Here is a 16,769-nt window from a genome sequence, read left to right on the forward strand (position 1 = left end):
GATGGCATTTTAAGACAGTTTATCATGTTTTGAGTACATTTTAACCCTTGGCTTACGGTGGACGAATTTATTTTCCGTTCCCTACTCACGGGTAAATTTTGAAATATCAGAAAATTATATAAGATGATTTTATTTTTAAAAATTGTTTTATGTTTGTAATTGTAAAAACAATGATGTACTATCCAGAGCGCTACGACCTCTGAGAGAAAAGTTATTGCAGGTCAAAGATTCCTGTCAAAACGTGTTGTGTGACCCGCGGGGTAGAAATGACGGAGTTCTGCGAGGAAGCTCTCTCTCTCTCTCTCTCTCTCTCTCTCTCTCTCTCTCTCTCTCTCTCTCTCTCTCTCTCTCTCTCTCTCTCTCTCTCTCATCGGATCAGATATGAATGAGTGAAGAGTAATGAAATAATAAAAGAGAGAGAGAGAGGAAAGGTTTGTTTGTTCACGTGTTCCATCCTTCCTTCCCTTCCCCTCCCTCTCTCATCGTATCAGATATGAGAGAGAGAGAGAGAGAGAGAGAGATTCTATGAGGATAATGGGAAGCCAGAAATCCTTATCCTGTAAAGAAGCAACACCATGTTGCATCACGTGACCACCTGCTTGTCACTCTCAGTATCAATGCATCAGTGATGGAGGGTAGTCAGTCACCTCCTCCACCTCCTCTTATATCTACTTCACCACCATCATTGCCTCCTCCTGCACCCTCTCACCCTCCATCACCACACCCTTCAACAATTTGACTTAGACCTGAGCCCTCTTCTTCCTCCTCACCTTCACTACTCGTCTCCTCACCCTCAATTTGTTTTGGTGTCGATCCTTTGTCTCTTTGTGTCACTCCTCCTTACCTGCTGTACTTCTGCATTCCCACCTCGCCGATCTGTCTCCACCTTCTTCTCTTGTAGTATCTCCCCCTTCCGTTATTTCTTCTTCTCCTTCTTCTGTTTCTAGCTTTGTAAATTATATGGAGGAACAGTTCCTAACCTCTTTCGAGGAGTCCGAGGAGGAATATATTTGTGAGGTCCCTGGTACCCCGGAGGAGTAAATGGTAAGAGTTGTCTAAATTATTACTTTATTTCCGTAATCCTAGTCTAACAGTAAGCTCTATTACAACTGAAAAGAAAGAGAATAAAAACTTGTATACGGGAATGAACTGGAGCAGAACAAAACAAACTCTGGCAACACTAGTGCGATGACACGTGCTGGCCCACAGGGTAGTAAAGGTCGGAGGGAGTGAAGGGAGGAATCCGAGGAGCCATCAAGTGGGTGCAAGAAAGCTGCATCTGCAAACTCTGCAATAAAAGAGATCACATGTAAACATAGCTTATGAAGTGTGTGTGTGTGTGTGTGTGTGTGTGTGTGTGTGTGTGTGTGTGTGTGTGTGTGTGTGTGTGTGTGTGTGTGTGTGTGTGTTCATTTGTACAAACATTCATGTGGTTATATATACTCTATTCAAGAAACACTCATTCACTTTACCTTGTGAAATAATGGAAGATGATCTGTTTGATGGCAATAAAAGATACACCAACATCTGCCTGAAGGATAGAGTCCTCTCTCCCCACTCCCTGCGCTCCCTGCGATAAGGAGAGAAGGGGAAATATTTTTAGGCGCACAGAGTTGCCCTCCTCACACCCGACACTCATATTTCGTGTAAAATCAGTATACAGTGAATCTTACAAGACGTAATACTCTTTTTGTCAGTATAATGTAAAGTTATATTTACCTTGCAACTGGTAGCTCTGTAGAATTCCTATGTAGGACTCTGTACTAGATCATCTTGCCGATACACCACGTACTGTTTGCTTGAAGGAGACAGGCCTCCCTCTCCCTTGCTGCCCCTGTGACAAGGAAAGAAGATAATGTAGGCACACAGCTGCCCAACCTTACATCCAAACATTTACCCAGTCATATTTTGTGTAAAATCAGTATTCAGTGAATCTTACAAGTAATACTTATTTTGTTAGTATAACGTAAAGTTATATTTATCTTGCTATTGGTAGAATGTAGAGCTCCGTACTAGGTCATCTTGCCATATGTTGCTCCTTATACATGTATCACTATATCTAAACAGTTCTCTTTCCCACTTATTAGTATGTCTTGAGGGTGTGATATTTCTTGAAACATTCGCCTAGGCACAACCCTACACCACGCCCTTCACACATTGTTGTCACTAGCTTGCGTTTCTGTTCTCTCCTCTGCGTTGTTTTGCAAACTATACATTCCCTCTGTCCCTTCTTATGTGGCCTTCCTGGTGCTGGAGGAACATGTACAGGGAAATGAGTTTCCAGTCCTACAGCTTGCCAGTCCTTCCTGAGCTGCACGGCTCTGTCTATCTGGACGTGAATGTGTAGGCACTTGTGTTGGAAATCTTTCCAGCATTTGTTTTATGACTTTCATACTGAATACTCTTAGAGATGACTTGTTGCCTGTTTTGGTCATGTAAATGTTGCATGCATTCAACATGCAAATATCTATCATGTGGAAAAATACTTTCCTATACCACTTGACACTTATTCTTAGGCTGTCCACTGTACCTAGCTGCATATCAGCTTTATCAACGAGTCTCATGTTGATGTTATAATCAGCGACAATATCAGGTTTGAAGATAGGCTCATTTGTTCTCCTGTGAACCCGCTGGGTATCTTTCATCTGGCCAGTGTGGATAGTAGAAAGAAGATGCACTGCTCTTTTATCGTGCCATTTCATTACTATCATATCATGTGTCTTGAATCTGATTACATCACCTTTTTTTGTTACTCCAAAGTTTGGCATATATTTTCTCTTTGATCTGACAGTGCCCACTGCACCAGTATTATTATCATGTAAATACCTTGCCAGCTGAGGACTCGTATACCAATTATCAGTATACAATACATGGCCTTTTCCCAGGTAATCTTTCAGGAGTACATCTACTACTGAGCCAGAGAATCCACTAGGATTGTTTTTAGTCAATCATCAATGTCACTGCCAGAATGGATGCAAAATCCAGCACAATTCCGGTTTTGCAATCACATAGCACATACAATTTGATTCCAAAGCGATGTCGCTTTGATGGTATATATTGTTTGAAAGCTAATCTTCCCTTGAATAGCATCAGTGATTCATCTATAACAAGATTCTGAAATGGGTTGAAGTAAGACTTGAATTTATCTGTAAGACTTTGCAGCACTGGTCTTATTTTCCAAAGTGGATCAGCAGTTTCTTCACTAGAAAAGTGAAGAAATCTTAGAATATTACTGTAACTGTCTCTTGTGATTTGTCTTGCAAAAAATGGCATGTATAACATCTCAGCCTTGCTCCAGTAATCATGTCTAACAGCCTTTTTAGAATGAGGCATTAGCATAGTCACAGCTATGAACGTCAAAAGTTCATCTCTCGTAATGTGTAGCCATTCTTTCTCGTGCGAGCGAGGGGTTACATCAGATGTTTCAGCATACCGGGCATGATATGCGTTGGTTTCAGTCACTATATGATCCAGTAATTCATTATTGAGCAATGCCAAGAAATAATGACACAGCCCCGTGCCAATCTTCAAATGTCAAGCGGGAAAAATCATGATTACCGATACGATCGCCGTCTCTCTGGACGGAACAATATCATCATTCATGTACGATCACCGTAAGCCAAGAAGGGTTAAGATAGTTTGTCAGGTTTTGAGGACATTTTAACACAATTTGACATGTCCTCCTCCTCCTCCTCCTCCTCCTCCTCCTCCTCCTCCTCCTCCTCCTCCTCCTCCTCCTCCTCCTCCTCCTCCTCCTGTGCTAATACTATTACTATTATTACTATCCCAGTGTGACCTGTGTGACCTCTGACCTTTTGCCACAGGATTCCCTGGACTGCGACTTCACTGTGACCCGAGAGGAGGTGGCCACTCAATGCTGAGGTCACACGGCTCTCTTCCTTATGCAGGTCAGTGGTGTGGTGTGAGGTGTGGTTAGGTTACATTAGGTTAGGTTGGGCGGTTAAGGTTTTGAGGGAATTTTGAGGCAGTTTGTCATGTTTTGAGGGTATATTTAAACAGTTTGGCATATTTTAAGGGCATTTTAGATAGTTTGGCATGTGTTGAGGGTATTTTGAGACAGTTTGACGTGTTTGGTGGGCAGTTTAAGACAATTTAGCATATTTTGAGACAGTTTAGCATGTTTGAGGATATTTTAAAACAGTTTGACATGTTTTATGGCCATATTGAGACAGTTTGGCATGTTTTGAGGGCATTTTCAGAGTTTGACATGTTTTGAGGGCATTTTAATACATTTTGGCAGGTTTTGAGAGCAATTTGAAACAGTTTGGCTGGTTTTCAGGGTATATTAAGACAATTTGAGAGGTTTTGAGGTGAGTTAAAGACAGTTTGGCAGGTTTTCAGGCCATATTAAGACAGTTTTGAATGTTTTGAGGGCAATTTTAGACAGTTTGGCAAGTTTTGAGGCCATATTAAGACAATTTGACATGTTTTGATGGCATTTTAAGAGTTTGGCAGATTTTGAAGGCATATTAAGGCAGTTTGGCAGATTTTGAGTGCAATATATATATATATATATATATATATATATATATATATATATATATATATATATATATATATATATATATATAGTTAGGCATTTTGCATTATTGTAAATAACAGCATATTCTTATTTGATTTATAATTAACAGTGGTAGTGGTAGCCTTTTCCAAGATATCATACTGGAATAGGTGGAAGCTTGAATTATATATGTATATTATTAATTTTAATGGTAGTTTAATTTTTGAGTTACTTGTGTTAACCTAAGGATGTAAAATTTCCATAACTAAGAAAGTAACGATTCTGTTTTGTAATCATGTGCATTGTGTATAATTTGTTGCATATTAATTATTTAAGATCATAGCAATACACTAGAAATTTAGAATAAACTAAACTTTTTTCTATTTAATTGAAAAGATTAGGTGAAAGCTCATTTTTCTGAATTGGTCTACTAATGTGTAATGAATTAATATCAAAGGATGTCAGATTTAATTAAAGAGAAACATACACAACAAAATGAGTTTCTTTTGCTAATATTTTGTCTGTTTTACAATTTTAATAATTTTAAAAATATTTTCGACCGCCAAAATATCGTCAATAAAATTAATAATGAAAATGCACAAGACCAAATGGTCGCTAAAGGAGTAAGTAAGAATTTAAAATAACTGACAAGAATCAGAAGACTGAGAAGATATTCATTCCAATTACTGAGTAATTTACCTTTTCAAAATGGCTTCACAAAGCTTCTAGAATTGCTCCTATTTCACAAACGTTCTCAGAAGGACTCACAGCATCCCCCAAAACAAAGCCTCCCATCTGATAACGCTCACCGTCCACCAACTCATCCTGGTGTCCAGTGCAGTAATCACTATAAGTAGTAGTATCGGTATCGGCCCAATTAGGTGGTATTGGTATCGTTATCGGAATCGGCCAAAATTTTGGTATTGGTACATCTTTAATTTGAGACAGATTTGGCATGTTATGAAGGCATTTTAAGGCAGTTTGTCATGTTTTGAGGATATTTTAGGACAGTTTGGTATGTTTTGAGGCATTTTAAGATAGTTTGCCAGGTTTTGAGGAAATTATAAGACAGTTTGATATGTTTTGATAGGATTTTAAGACAGTTTTGCATGTTTTGAGGTCAGTTAAAAAAGTTTGACATGTTTTAACGGCATTTGAGTTGCGTTCAGTTCAGTTTACAAAATAGTGAAGGTGACTCAATATAAACAGTGCACCTCTCATTACAGGAAAGTCAAGACACACTGCTGCTGGAACACTGCACCACCAAGCCAAGACAAGACAAGCGACAACACAACACAAGCCTTCTACAACACCTACAGCCATCAGCAACACCCAGAGTACAAGACAACACCTGGAGCCATGAAGAATAGTTAGGATAGATTAGCAGTTTGGCATTTTTAATTATAAGGACATTTTAAGACCATTTGGCATGTTTTTATGGTATTTTAAGACCATTTGATATGTTTTTATGGTATGTTAAGACCATTTGGCATGTTTGTATGATATTTTAAGACCATTTGGCATGTTTTATGGTATTTTAAGACTATTTGGCATGTTTTATGTTTTAAGACCATTTCACATGTTTTTATGGTATTTTAAGACCATTTGGCATGTTTTATGGTATTTTAAGACCATTTGGCATGTTTTTATGGTATTTTAAGACCATTTGGCATGTTTTGAGGGCATTTGAAGAAAGTTTGGCTATGGTAATACCCTTTTATTGACATTAACCCTTCAGTACCATGACACATTTCCATATTCCTTGTGGTGACTATTTGGTGATTTTGTACAGCTTCACAAACTCATGTGGGGGTGAAAATTGTGAAGACTATGGCCATTAATCTTGTAACCTTCATAGACCTTCGATAATGTCAATAAAATGGTCTAATGGTGCACAAATCTCAAGGTAAAAATGTGTCCCAGTACTGAAGGGGTTAAGAAGGGTGTATGGAGGTGACAAGATTAATGGGCACAGTCTTCACTATTTCAATCCCCCACATGAGTTTGTGAAGCAAGTGTTGGATTCTCTGGACAAAGATGCAGTGTCCTTGTTAAGAGATTCACTCAGCACTCACTCACTCCTTCACTTACTGAACTCAGAGGAATGAAGAATGTGCATTGTTGCTGCTTGTGTGTCAGACAAAGGCCTGTATTCACAAACACTTAGCTGTCTCAACAACACGCCTTCCAAGGCCACAGAGATCACTGGCAGGGTTTTCATGAGTGTTTCTCCACTTAATATTATAGAAATGTCACTCTGCCTCAGGAACCATAAAAATACCCTTATTCTCTCATCACCACTGTTTTCCAAGGCCACACAGATGACTGGCAGGGTTTTCAAGACTGTTTCTCCACTTAATAATACAGAAATCTTGTCATTCTGCCTTTACAACTGTAAAAACATTCTTCAAAACTCTTTATTCTCTCTCTATGACAATTTTCCAAGGCCACAGAGATGACTGGCAGGGTTTTCAAGACTGTTTCTCCGGTAAATAATATAGAAATCTTGTCATTCTGCCTTCTCTCTCTCTCTCTCTCTCTCTCTCTCTCTCTCTCTCTCTCTCTCTCTCTCTCTCTCTCTCTCTCTCTCTCTCTCTCTCTCTCTCTCTCTCTCTCTCTCTCTCTCTCTCTCTCTCTCTCTCTCATGGATCTTTCTTAATGTCAATGAAATGGTCTAATGGTACACAAATCTCAAGGTAAAAAATGTGTCCCAGTACTGAAGGGGTAAAAATAGTGAAGATTATGGCCATTAATCTTCTGCCTTCAATAGATCTTTCCAAGTGTCAAGAAAATGGTCTAATGGTATGCAGATCTCAAGGTAGAAATGTGTCCCAGTACTGAAGGGGTTAAAATAGTGAAGACTTGCCATTATTCTTCTGCCATCTATAGACCTTTCCTGATGTCAATAAAATGTCTAATTGTACACAAATTTCAAGGTAAAAATGTGCTTCAATGTTGAAGGGGGTTAAAATAGTGAAGAATGTGGCCATTAGTCTTCTGACGTGTATAGATCTTTCCTACTGTCAATAAAATGGTCTAATGGTACACAAAATCTCAAGATGTCCTAGTATTAAAGGGATTAAAATAATGACGAATGTGGCCGTTAATCTTCTGACCTCTGTAGACCTTTCCTAATGTCAATAAAATGGTCTAATGATACAGAAATGTCAAGGTAAAAATGTGTCCCAGTACTGAAGGGGTTAAAATAGTGAAGACTGTGACCATTAACCTTCTGATGTCTATAAACTTTTCCTAATATCAATAAAATGGTTTAATGGTACACAGATCTCAGGGTAAAAATGTGTCCCAGTACTGAAGGGGTTGAAATAGTGAAGACTGTGGCCATTAATCTTGTGATCTCCATACACCTCTCCATTTTATTGATATTAGCAAGGGTCTATGGTGGTCAAAGGATTAATGGCTACAGCCTTCACTATTTTAATCCCTTCAGTACTGGGACACATTTTTACCTTGAGATTTTTGTACCATTAGACCATTTTATTGATATTAGCAAGGGTGTATGGAGGGCACAAGATTAATGGCCACAGCCTTCACTATTTTAACCCCTTCAGTACTGGGACACATTTTTCCTTGAGATTTGTGTACCATTAGACCATTTTAATGACATTAGCAAGGGTGTATGGAGGGCACAAGATTAATGTGTGTGTTGTTTTAAAAATGTTTTCATGGATATTATTACTATTTGATTGTTTACTTTGATTGCGCTCTCTCTCTCTCTCTCTCTCTCTCTCTCTCTCTCTCTCTCTCTCTCTCTCTCTCTCTCTCTCTCTCTCTCTCTCTCTCTCTCTCTCTCTCTCTCTCTCTCTCTCTCTCTCTCTCTCTCTCTCTCTCTCTCTCTCTCTCTCTCTCTCTCTCTCTCTCTCTCTCTCTCTCTCTCTCTCTCTCTCTCTCTCTCTCTCTCTCTCTCTCTCTCTCTCTCTCTCTCTCTCTCTCTCTCTCTCTCTCTCTCTCTCTCTCTCTCTCTCTCTCTCTCTCTCTCTCTCTCTCTCTCTCTCTCTCTCTCTCTCTCTCTCTCTCTCTCTCTCTCTCTCTCTCTCTCTCTCTCTCTCTCTCTCTCTCTCTCTCTCTCTCTCTCTCTCTCTCTCTCTCTCTCTCTCTCTCTCTCTCTCTCTCTCTCTCTCTCTCTCTCTCTCTCTCTCTCTCTCTCTCTCTCTCTCTCTCTCTCTCTCTCTCTCTCTCTCTCTCTCTCTCTCTCTCTCTCTCTCTCTCTCTCTCTCTCTCTCTCTCTCTCTCTCTCTCTCTCTCTCTCTCTCTCTCTCTCTCTCTCTCTCTCTCTCTCTCTCTCTCTCTCTCTCTCTCTCTCTCTCTCTCTCTCTCTCTCTCTCTCTCTCTCTCTCTCTCTCTCTCTCTCTCTCTCTCTCTCTCTCTCTCTCTCTCTCTCTCTCTCTCTCTCTCTCTCTCTCTCTCTCTCTCTCTCTCTCTCTCTCTCTCTCTCTCTCTCTCTCTCTCTCTCTCTCTCTCTCTCTCTCTCTCTCTCTCTCTCTCTCTCTCTCTCTCTCTCTCTCTCTCTCTCTCTCTCTCTCTCTCTCTCTCTCTCTCTCTCTCTCTCTCTCTCTCTCTCTCTCTCTCTCTTTTTATCTTTGAATATTTGTTAACTTGAAAAGTTGTTTAAAAATCATTTGTGAAGTTGAAATTTCTTAAAATTTTGCAAAGTTGAAAATTCATGTTAATATTTATTGTATATTATAAATTGGTGTTAATATTTATTGTATATTAAGTTGAAATGTATTGTAGACTTAAATTCTTTTATATATTATTTATTATTAAGTTGAAAATCATTGTAGACAATTTTTTTTATACTGTTAAGTTGAAAATTTGTCTATTTATTGTCTAGACTTTTCACCATAGAATTTTGCTCACTTTTTATACTCAGTTTTTATTTTTAAGTTGAAAATTTGTGTAGACTTTCTCTGTATTCTTTGTATATATATTGTTTTATTCAGTTGAAAATATTTGTGGTTTTTTTTTTCAGGCAATGTGTAATAATGTCAAAAATTGAATAAAAGTGTAGGGAGACTCTTGTATTTAATTTTGGCTCCAATATGCATCCACCTTATCTCCGGAGACTCTTTAGAGTATTTTCGACTTAGTACGATTTAGGGCCCGTTTTTCGGCTTTTTTTTTGCCATTTTTTCTAGATTTTTACCATTTTTTTTTTTTTGGCCAGTAGTGCTGCTGTATTTTATGTAGTACGATATAGGGCCCGTTTTTCGGCTTTTTTTGCCATTTTTTCTAGATTAACATTTTTTTCTAGATTTTTTTACCATTTTTAGTGTTTTTTTGGCCAGTAGTGCTGTATTTTTTTATGTAGACCGTTTGAAGATTTTTCAGCCAGATGGTATTTTGGGACCATTTTTACATTAAGTTATTGATGTCATGTAACTTTTTCGCTTTAGTTTCATTTCCTAACAACCACTTTTTTTTTTTGTATTGCTTATGATAATAAATAGAAAAAGCTTCAAATCTAGCGCGTTTTATTTCTGAGGTGTGATCGTTTAGAGCGAGTGTAGGTGGTGGTCAGGAAGCCAGCAACTGTGCCCTCTCCTTACTGCTGGTGGCGACAGTACCGTCCTGCTTGCTGAGGGAGGGATGGATTCTTGGTGGCCAGTTCCTTGTTTGTCCTTAACAAGAGACCACCAAGTTTTGTTTCTACGCCAGTGCCACACAGTTTCCGGCGCAGGCTTTCCTCCCACTTTTTTCTCCACTTGCTGGTTACCACCATCCTCCTGCTGCAGCCCTGTCTCCTTGTTGCGCCTCTCTCTCTCTCTTGTCTCTCTCTCAGCTCTTTCTCTCTCTCTCACTCTCTCTCTCTCTCTGATCCTCTCTGGTGGTGTATTCCTGTGTCTCTCTCTCTCTCTCTCTCTCTCTCTCTCTCTCTCTCTCTCTCTCTGTGGGTCTCTCTCTCTCTCTCTCTCTGCTTTGTTCCACAGCCAGATGGTGCTCTCTCTCTCTCTCTCTCTCTCACTTCTGTGTCTCTCTCTGATGGTCAGAGCTCTCACTCTCAGCTGATGACACTCTTGTCTTCCTGGTAGTCTGAGATGACTCTAATGTCCCTCCTCGTTCTGTGTCTCTGATCTGTCAGACCCTGCACCTCTCTCTCTCTCTCTCTTTCAGGTGGTGATTTCTCTCACAATCAGCACGTGGCTCAGCTGTGTGCCATCTCTTGTCTCTCTCTCTCTCAGGCCCTTGTCTCTCTCTCTCTCTCTCTCTCTCTCTCTCTCTCTCTCTCTCTCTCCATCTTCTGTCTATGTCTCTCTCTCTCCTTCTCTCTCTCTCTCACCTCCTGTTCTCTCTCTGTCTCTCTCTCTCTCTCTCTGGGTCTCTCTCTCTCTCTCTCTCTCACCTCACTGTTCTCTCTCTCTCTCTCTCTCAACAACTCTCTCTTGTGTCTTCACAGTTGTGGTATAAGTCTCTTTTAGTCCGGAGACCACGGACTTGCTCGACCTTTTTCTCTCAAGCTCTGTACCATGGTGAGGATCGCGGCCGACTGCTGGTACTGGTGAAGAGTGGTCCACTGCCGCCCCTGGTCTGATTCCAGATACCAGGCTGAGGAAGGAGTCGAGGTTGTGGCAAGGACTGAAATGAAGTGAGGGTGGGCGGGCTGAGGCGCTGCAGGTGGGAAGGGTGTCTGTGTGTCTTTCCACCGTCCGCTGTAGGAGACGCTCCTGACGTAAATCGTCAGTTCTCTCAAGTCTGTGTCCTTTCCGTGAGCAGTACTCACACACTTTGCCTTCTCGCTTTTTGTGTCTGCTTGGTGGCCTGGTGAGTCCTCAGTCCTTCGCTCTCACCTCCTCGCGTCCTCTCACTTCCCTCTTAGATTTCTTTTTCTCCAATCTCCTGAAGTGGTCTGAGAGGTTCGTTCGAACAGAGGCACCGCGATCTACTCCGTTCGCTGTGTTTATGGAGGAAGAGTCCTGCTGCTCTGTGTGGCTCGTGGTAGTTCCGAGCTCACTCTGTGTCTGACAGTGGACGCTTGTCACAGTCGCTCTGTGTGGCATAGTGGAAGCAGTGGAGGTCTCGTTGTTTCAGGCTTCAGCTCTCCTCTGTTTCTTTATCCACTCACCACGTCCTCCACCTCTCACTCTCTCCTCTCTCTGTTCTCTGACTCTCTCGCTCACCTCTCTCTCTCTCTCTGTTTCTATCAGCCTGTCTCTCTCTCTCTCTCTCTCTCTCTCTCTCTCTCTCTCTCTCTCTTAATCACACAGTTTTTGTCTCTCTTTTCTCTCTCTCTCTCTCTCTCTCTCTCTCTCTCTCTCTCTCTCTCTCTAGTCTTATTCTCTCTTCTCTCTCTCCTCTCTCTCTCTCTCTCTCTCTCTCTCTCTCTCTCTCTCTCTCTCTCTCTCTCTCTCTCTCTCTCTCTCTCTCTCTCTCTCTCTCTCTCTCTCTCTCTCTCTCTCTCTCTCTCTCTCTCTCTCTCTCTCTCTCTCTCTCTCTCTCTCTCTCTCTCTCTCTCTCTCTCTCTCTCTCTCTCTCTCTCTCTCTCTCTCTCTCTCTCTCTCTCTCTCTCTCTCTCTCTCTCTCTCTCTCTCTCTCTCTCTCTCTCTCTCTCTCTCTCTCTCTCTCTCTCTCTCTCTCTCTCTCTCTCTCTCTCTCTCTCTCTCTCTCTCTCTCTCTCTCTCTCTCTCTCTCTCTCTCTCTCTCTCTCTCTCTCTCTCTCTCTAATCTTAATCCAGTTTTATTTATTTCAGATTGTGTTAAGAATATGGAGAAAAGACGGACCAAGGCAAGAAGAGAGGAGGAGGAGGAAGAAGAAGAAAAGAAGAAGAAGAAGAAGAAGGAATAGGTGGAGGAATATGAGAAGAGGAGGAGAAGAAGAAAGAGAAAAAGAAAAGGTAAAATAATAAATGTCATTTCATAAACTTTTTCTATTTCTCTCTCTCTCTCTCTCTCTCTCTCTCTCTCTCTCTCTCTCTCTCTCTCTCTCTCTCTCTCTCTCTCTCTCTCTCTCTCTCTCTCTCTCTCTCTCTCTCTCTCTCTCTCTCTCTCTCTCTCTCTCTCTCTCTCTCTCTCTCTCTCTCTCTCTCTCTCTCTCTCTCTCTCTCTCTCTCTCTCTCTCTCTCTCTCCTCTCCTTCTCCTTTTCTTCCTTCTTTTTCTCTCTTTCTCCTCCTCCTCCTCCTCTCCTCCTCCTCCTCCTCCTCCTCCTCCTCCTCCTCCTTTGCTAATACTATTACTATTATTACTATCCCAGTGTGACCTGTGTGACCTCTGACCTTCTGCCGCAGGACTCCTTGGACTGCGACTTCACTGTGACCCGAGAGGAGGTGGCCACTCAACGCTGAGGTCACACGGCTCCTTTCCTTATGCAGGTCAGTGGTGTGGTGTGTGGTGTGGGGAGGTGTGGTTGGGTTAGGGGGATTGGGTTAGCCTGGGTAAGATTTTGAAGCCATTTTTAGGCAGTTTGGCATGTTTTGAGGGTATTTTGAGACTGTTTGGCATGTTTTGAGGATATTTGAAAACAGTTTGACATGTTTTATGGCCATATTGGCATGTTTTGAGGGCATTTTAATACAGATACACTTTGGCAGGTTTGGAGTGTCTATTAAGACAGTTTGGTATGTTTTGAGGACAATTAAAGACAGGTTGCCAGGTTTTGAGGCCATTTGAAGACAGTTTGGCAGGTTTTGAGGGCAGATTAAGACAGTTTGTTATGCTTTGAGGGCAATTTAAGACAGTTTGGCAGGGTTTGAGGATACTGTAAGACAGTTTGGCATGTTTTGATGGTATTTTAAGACAGTTAGGCATTTTTTAAGGGTATTTTAAGACTGACATGTTTTGAGAGTATTTTGACACAGTTTGGTATATTTCAGGGCAATTTAAAACAGTTTGACATGCTTTGAGGGCAATTTAAAACAGTTTGGCATATTTTGAGGGTATTTTGAGACAGTTTGACATATTTTATGGCCATATTGAGACAGTTTGCCATGTTTTGAGAGCATTTTGAGAAAGTTTGACATGTTTTGAGGGCATTTTAAGACAGTTTGGAGGACATATTGAGACAGTTTGGTATGTTTTGAGGGTATAGTAAGACAATTTTGGAGGTTTTTATGGAAATTGAAGACAGTTTGGGAGATTTGGAGGGCATATTAAGGCAGTTTGTTATGTTTTGAGGGAAATTTGAGACAGTTTTGCTGGTTTTGAGGCCATGTTAAGATAGTTTAACTTGTTTTGAAGAAATTTTAAGACAGTTGACATGTTCTAAGGGCATATTAAGACAGTTTGACATGTTTTCATGGCATATTAAGAGAGTTTGGCAGATTTTGAGGGCAATTTAAGAAAGTTTGGCAGGTTTTGATGGCATTTTAAGACAGTGTGGCAAGTTTTGATGGCATTTTAAGACAGTTTGGCAGGTTTTGATGGCATTTTAAGAAAATTTGGCTTGTTTTGATGGCATTTTAAGACAGTTTATCATGTTTTGAGTACATTTTAACCCTTGGCTTACGGTGGACGAATTTATTTTCCGTTCCCTACTCACGGGTAAATTTTGAAATATCAGAAAATTATATAAGATGATTTTATTTTTAAAATTGTTTTATGTTTGTAATTGTAAAACAATGATGTACTATCCAGAGCGCTACGACCTCTGAGAGAAAAGTTATTGCAGGTCAAAGATTCCTGTCAAAACGTGTTGTGTGACCCGCGGGGTAGAAATGACGGAGTTCTGCGAGGAAGCCCTTCTCTCTCTCTCTCTCTCTCTCTCTCTCTCTCTCTCTCTCTCTCTCTCTCTCTCTCTCTCTCTCTCTCTCTCTCTCTCTCATCAGTGAAGAGTAATGAAATAATAATAAAAGAGAGAGAGAGAAAGGTTTGTTTGTTCACGTGTTCCATCGAGGAATAGTTCCTAACCTCTTTCGAGGAGTCCGAGGAGGAATATATTTGTGAGGTCCCTGGTACCCCGGAGGAGTAAATGGTAAGAGTTGTCTAAATTATTACTTTATTTCCGTAATCCTAGTCTAACAGTAAGCTCCATTACAACTGAAAAGAAAGAGAATAAAAACTTGTATACGGGAATGAACTGGAGCAGAACAAAACAAACTCTGGCAACACTAGTGCGATGACACGTGCTGGCCCACAGGGTAGTAAAGGTCGGAGGGAGTGAAGGAGGAATCCGAGCCATTTAAACGGCTTTTGTGTTTTATCTCTTTATCAGGAGACGTTTGACTAACGACAGGACCCAGTACTCGGACACGAGTGTGAGCCGACGACGACGACGACGAGTAGTAGAAAGATTGTTTTTGTAGTAGTAGTAATATTATTATTATTAGTAGTAGTAGTAGTAGTAGCAGTAGTAGATAGATTGTTTGTAGTAGTAGTAGTAGTAGTATTAGATGATTGTTTTGTAGTACTAGTAGTAGTAGTAGTAGCAGTAGTAGAAAGATTGTTTTGTAGTAGTAGTAGTAGTAGTAGTAGTAGTAGTAGTAGTGGTGTGATAGTAGTAGTAGTAGTAGTAGTAGTAGTAGTAGTAGTAGTAGTAGTAATTATAGTAGTGGATTGTTTTGTAGTAGTAGTAATAGTAGTAGTAGTAGTAGTAGTAGTAGTAGTAGTAGTAGAAAGATTGTTTTATAGTAGTAGTAGTAGTAGTAGTAGTAGTAGTAGAAAGATTGTTTTTGTAGTAGTAGCAGTAGTAGTAGTGGTGGCAGTAGTAGTAGTAGCAGTAGTAGTAGTAGTAGTGGTGGTAGTAGCAGTAATAGATTGTTTTGTAATAGCAGTGGTAGTAGTAGTAGTAGCAGTAGTAGTAGTAGTAGTAGTAGTAGTAGTAGTAGTAGTAGTAGTAGTATGAGTGACTGGCGGGGCTATTACAAGGCAGTTAATCCTTGAATACTGACACATTTTTTAGGTTGTAGGATTTGAGTATTTAGTTTGCGTGAGGAAGGGTGTATGAGGTCAAAAGATTACTGGTCAAACACCACCAGTTAGTAAGCAGAATGAATATGTAAACACGTCCTGGTACTGAAGAGGTTAACCATCATCACCTTCACAACAGTCGTGCACTGCCTCATCAAACTCTCTTGTAAATACCGAATACCACATCATTTTATCAGGCAATACCGGGTTGTCACTTCATAATACAGGTTTCACTTAACTCCATAACAACATAACTAAATAAATAACAACATGAGCAATGAAAGACAACACAAGCTCACTTGTAAATACCAAACAAGGCTGCCACTCGTAGGGGAAATCCCCTTCAGTAGGTCATTTTAGCCTAATGTAGGGGTAGGGAATACCCTACGGGGAAAATACCAATTTGTAAGGGAAAAACTATATATATATATATATATATATATATATATATATATATATATATATATATATATATATATATATATATATATTATTATTTTATAATTATTATTACTAATAGTGTGTGTGTGTGTGTGTGTGTGTGTGTGTGTGTGTGTGTGTGTGTGCTCACTGCATTGTACACACTGGCTCAGGCGTTGCCAGGCTGCTCCACGCCGAACGGCCACTGTATGACACATACTGGCATTGCATTTTTCTGCATCCAGCGTTTATTTATCATGCTTATCACAAATGCATAGAGATAACATCATCATGCACGTTAGAATGAAAAAAACAAACAAACCTGTTAGATCAAGCTTATGAGTGGTGGTGGTCTCTGTAGCGGGGTCCACACTTGTGGTGGAGGTGACTGGTGAGCTGCGGTGTCTGGCAGAGATCCTATCAAAGTTAGCACAAAACGTTCACTGACCACTAATGATGTAAGAGAGAGAGAGAGTGTTTGTTGGCATTGTAGGAAAGAAAACGACAAGTTTACTGTACTTGACGACAAACTAATCAAATCTGGCCGCGCCTTCATTAAGAAAATTCCATGTCCACTATTGTGGACACCCGCTTTAACACCCCACGTTCCGCTGACTCCGCCCCACTCCCTAGAGAGAGAGAGAGAGAGAGAGAGAGAGAGAGAGAGAGAGAGAGAGAGAGAGAGAGATAAAGGTAAATAAATGAGATCAATAATAGAATAAAGAAAGGTGAAGCAGAATGAATGACTATTTACAATGATGACACGCAGTGTGTGTGTGTGTGTGTGTGTGTGTGTGTGTAATTCACTGTTTGATCTGCTGCAGTCTCTGACGAGACAGCCAGACGTTACCCTACGGAACGAGCTCAGAGCTCATTATTTCCGATCTTCGGATAGGTCTGAGACCAGGCACACACACACACCGGGACAACAAGGTCACAACTCCTTGATTTACATCCCGTACCTAC

General features: G+C 40.6%; 1 long non-coding RNA gene across 1 annotated transcript; it reads right to left on the bottom strand.

The window, feature by feature from the left end:
• Positions 1-872: 872 nt before the first annotated feature.
• On the bottom strand, positions 873-16,418 carry LOC123502529. The gene is made up of 4 exons (XR_006674150.1): positions 16,126-16,418; positions 1,720-1,834; positions 1,473-1,570; positions 873-1,288 (listed from the first exon to the last, which is right to left on the bottom strand). It is a non-coding gene; the product is annotated as an uncharacterized LOC123502529 (long non-coding RNA).
• Between the last annotated feature and the right edge of the window lie 351 nt (positions 16,419-16,769).

Source organism: Portunus trituberculatus, chromosome 11 (assembly GCF_017591435.1).
Source record: "Portunus trituberculatus isolate SZX2019 chromosome 11, ASM1759143v1, whole genome shotgun sequence".
Classification (NCBI taxonomy): Eukaryota; Metazoa; Arthropoda; class Malacostraca; order Decapoda; family Portunidae; genus Portunus; species Portunus trituberculatus.